Source organism: Gekko japonicus, unplaced genomic scaffold (assembly GCF_001447785.1).
Source record: "Gekko japonicus isolate JY-2015 unplaced genomic scaffold, Gekko_japonicus_V1.1 scaffold3151, whole genome shotgun sequence".
NCBI classification, from domain to species: domain Eukaryota; kingdom Metazoa; phylum Chordata; class Lepidosauria; order Squamata; family Gekkonidae; genus Gekko; species Gekko japonicus.
Genome location: NW_015168750.1, coordinates 43,542 through 48,187, shown reverse-complemented (window position 1 = coordinate 48,187; position 4,646 = coordinate 43,542). Strand labels below are relative to the sequence as shown.

Genomic DNA, 4,646 nt, shown 5'->3' with positions numbered 1-4,646 from the left:
CTTTCCCTGGGAAGCTAGTAATTACTGGTGCTACCAAGGACTCCCGAATCTGCTTATAGATTTTACAATCAAAAATTACGTGGCTTAATGTCTCGATGCTCCCATCCCCGCATTCTTCTAAAGAACAATCTAGTTGTGTGAGAAAACTGACTGTGTGAGAAAACTGTCCCCATAGCTTATAATGATCCCCCACAGTCACCGGGGGAGGGGCAATGAAGAGAGCATGCCGCCGCTGCAGCATGACTCCAGAGAGGGGGGGGTTAAATTATAAACCCCCTCAGTCTTTGGAGTCACTCCACAGAGGTAGCAAACTCCCTTCGGACATTTCTGCCTGGCAGCAGGGCCAGGGCTGGCCCCTCTGTCAGGCAGAAGCACCTCCTGGGTTCCCTTGTTCTCCCCTCCCCTTTTCTTCCCTCTCCCCCTACTTGGAGCAAGGCGAACGGAAGGGAGAGAGGGAAAGGAATGAATCTCGGGCACTTCTTCCAGATAGAGGGGCTGCTGCGCTGGCCCCTCTGTGAGGCAGAAGTGCCTGAGATCCTTTCCCTCTCCCTCTTTGGCAGGGGTCATTTCGTAGAAAAAGAGGTGCAGGAGCTCATTAGCATAACTCATTAGCATAACTGATTTGCATATGCCACGCCCCCTGACGTCACCAGAAGTGTGTCAGAAGGCAACACCCACCACTCAGGCTCCACTGGACTGTTCTGGATGGCTACCTATAGGGGGGGGGAACGTGCAGATCTGTCCTCGCAGAGGAGGAAGAGCTTGTACCTGAATAAAACTTGGTCTTAAACCTGCTACTGGACTGTTTTGGGGCGGGGGCGGGGGGGCTCTGCAGCTTACCTGGCTGCTTCTTGCTCTGACTGAGGGCTGCTGGGAGCCGGGGGTGGGGCTTGTTGCATGTGCCCGCCCCCTGGGCTCTTTACTGCCAGAGCTCCGCTCCTGTGCGTTCCTGCATGAAATGACCCCTGGTCTTTGGGATCCCTGAATATGAGGCGATGCTCTAATCTGCCAGCCGAATCAGATAAAAGAATATGATTTGGTAATCGGCCATCCTGTATGATGCTGTATAGGCATTACTCGGGTTTTTAATTGGCTCAGCCAAGCTGAATGCACATTCCTACCTATCAGTTGCAAACAAGACCTTTGCAGCAATGGTAGAAACTCCAGATTGGGTCTTTGTGACCAAGTGCAACATGAGAGTGCGCAAAGGAATGAGTGTGTGTGTTTTAGAGCATTGGGTGAACCCCCATCTAATCTTATTTCATGGCTGGCATAAATCTGTGTCCTTTATCACCTAGTGGTTGACCAATAAGAAGACAGAGAGTAAAGAATTCAACTACAATGGACTACAATGAATTATACTGGTTTATTGAAGTAAGCCATTAAATGAAATGTCTGCCCATACCAAATATGCAAAACAGATGAATGAAATGATTAAGCAAATAAGCCAAAATAAGGACAAATTAGCAAACAGTTTCATAAATGAAATGGCTGGATAATTACAGAATGGCTAGATAAGTACAGAAAGATGAGTAGAAGTATTATGGAGACATTATTAATAAAGATGGAAAAGGCTAAGGCTGATTGATAAATACAAGTGAATACCAAAGCCATTTCAAAACATGGAAGCAGGAGGAAACTTGGGATGTGTGTCAAGCAAAACAGCTCAAGTAGGTAAAATCTAATAACGTAACAGCAAATAGCCAAATTGCTCTAGAACTCATGCTTTCTCCCAGTGTCCTCCAGCCCACCTAGTTAAAACCAAAGCTAAGCCCTAAGTGCATTTGTATCTACTGTCAGGAGTCAGGTGGTGTTAATCCACTTGGTGGGTTTACCCTTTTGGTAGAGAGGAGTTAACCAGGCAAACAGAGCAGTCCTATGCAGCTCTACTCAGAATCCTGCTCAGGTCTGTTCAGTGGGGTCTATTCCAAGAAAAGTTTTCTCAGGATTATACCCTATGGGAAGAAGAGGAAGAGAGGACTGATGCCTAAAACTGGGGAACTGGTGCTCAGGAATCGAGGTTCCCTGTCCACCCCTGCTCATATTGTCACTTCCAAAAGCATGCCCGCACTTCTCAGACAACACATTGCTAAGGAGGATCAATGGAGGTGAGCAACTTTACTATTACTGATTCATCCAAGTTTAGTACTGCAGTGCTGAGGGGGGTGGGAAGATACCAGAAAGAAGAGGTTCAAATCAGCATGGATTTTTGAGCAATACTCTTGATTTTGAACTGGGCCACCTGCAGGGCTCCCAAGTACTTACCTTAATTTGGCGGGGGATGTATAGTTCTTCGCGGGACCATTCCCACAGGGAAAACACAGGCGCTGCAATATTCTGTCGCCCAGACATGACGTAGGCACGTAGCCAGGTGACGCTGTAGCAGTTGGGCTGGAAACTCGATGGTACCATCGAGTTTCCAGTCCCATTGTCAAAGCGTCATCCGGCATCACTTCCTGGCAACGGCATGGTGCGTTACAGGGAGGAATATTCCGGCCAGGGATCATGTGTCCCCCGCCGAATCGCGGTAAGTACTTGGTAACCCTACGTGGCCCTTTTTTCATCTGCAAAATGTTGGAGGATATTATCGACTCTGCTGAGGTCCGAATAAGGTTGCCACTTGAGCAGGGAAACTACCCAGCGTGCTCTCGTCTCTTTAATAATGGTTCAGTCCTCAGAGATCAGCAGATTTGTTAGATTCACTGGTATGGTATAGCCATGATTCTCTATTAGATAGCAGGGCGCACTAGGCTTACACACAGCAGCAGCATCTCCGTACTGTGTGTGCTAGCAAAGCTACAAAGTTACACGGAGCCACTTGTCAGTTTCAAACTGATAAGTGTCCTTTATTTAGGGAACTCCGCTCTAGATAGTATGGGTGAGAGGTAGGGATAGGATATAACCTAAACTTGCTAGGATGGATGCTGATTAAAGCTTGTGCGTCCTGCATCCATACTGCCAAAGATGGAGAGTGTGCTGCTGCTTTGTGTGTGTGGGAGAGAGAAGTGTTAAGCCATAAGGAAGGAAGTCATGTCCCCTAAGAATAGCATGCATCCATAGCTGGCACAACACTCTCCAAAGATACAAGCACCTGAGTCATCATGATGGAAACTGTTTATATAATTTTTATAAAGAGCATACCTGTGCAATTTCTTAAGCAGTAACAAAACCTTTTGTTCTATGGCTGGCAAAGCATGCTCGGTTTGGTACCTGCATAAGAAATGGGGCTTCTTCTTGTTGTTGTTGTTGTTCAGTCACACAGTCGAGTCCGACTCTTCGCGACCCCATGGACCAGATCCCGCCAGGCCCTCCTGTCTTCTGCCGTCCTCTGAAGTTCGCTCAATTTCATGTTCGTTGCATCTATGACACTGTCTAACCATCTCATCCTTTGCCGTCCCCGTCTTCTTTGACCTTCAATCTTTCCCAGCATCAGGGTCTTCTCCAGTGAGTGCTCCCTTCTCATTTGGTGGGCAAAGTATTTGAGCTTCAGTTTCATTATCTGGCCTTCCAGGGAAGAGTCAGGGTTGATTTCTTTTAGAATTGACTGATTTGATCTTCTTGCAGTCCAAGGGAATGGGACTGGCTTGCTCCTAATAAAAAAGTTTAATTGCAACTGTAGGAGGTTCCTTCATGAAAGCTCAGTTGCTTCCACTTTGGGAGAGCATTTTGCCAGCAATAGAACAGACATTTTTGTCCTTGCCTAACAAAAGGGACTGGCTTGCTCCTTATGTAAAACTGAATTGCTACAATAGGGAGATAACCACAGAGCAACAAGAGGAAAATACTGAATGAAGAATGAAAACTTCTGAAGAAGTTGCAACACGAAACAAGTCTGCAACTAGTTATTCGTCTTATTTTATATTGTTTTATAATAATACGTATGCAGGAACCCAGTTGAAAATGGTGATATAAGATTATTTTAAGGGTTGTTATTACTATTTCTCTGTGTTAATGGTAATTGTGAAATTCAGATGTAGTTTCATCAAAAGTATAGTAGCCTATATACCAAAGTGATTGTTCCTTGTATTTAGTATGTAATTTACACTGTGATCCCATCTATTTGTTTTTCTGCTACTGTTCATCAGCAGCCACCCTATGAAAGCCAGTGTGATATAGTAGTTAGAGCTTCAGAATAGGGTCTGGGATACCCAGGTTCGAATCCCCATCTTGCTGCAGAAGCTCAGTGGGTGACTTTGAACTAGTCACTTACTTTCAGCCAAATTTACTTCACAGGGTTGTTGTGCGTATAGATGTTCCGCTTCCCAGATGTTGCGGTGAGATCGTGCCCGCTTGATGTGCCCCCGATCCGTCCCTCTTGCGGGGCAAATCCTCCTGTGTGACCAGGACCATCTTCAGCTTTTTGGGGGTTATTTATTAACTTCATTTATGCCTTTCTCCATAGTGGACTCTAGGGCATTATATCCTGCTGCGATTGATTCCCTGCCCATACCTGGCCTTCCCAAGGCTCCACCCCCCCTCCCCAAATCTCCAGAAACTTCCCAACCTGGAGGCTGGCATCCCTAAGGGGAACTGATCTCTGTAGATGGGAGATCGGTTGTGTTTCCAGGAGATCTCCAGGCCCTGCCTGGAGGTTGGCAACCATCAAGGATAGAAGCAGGGAAAGGGGACAGGCTATAGTGGCTTTC

The 4,646-nt window shown here is 46.4% G+C and overlaps 1 protein-coding gene across 1 annotated transcript in view; it reads right to left on the bottom strand.

The window, feature by feature from the left end:
- The window catches only part of LOC107114203 (interferon-inducible GTPase 5-like), a 9,098-nt gene that overhangs the window by 3,656 nt on the left and 796 nt on the right, over positions 1-4,646 (bottom strand). The window lies entirely within an intron of this gene.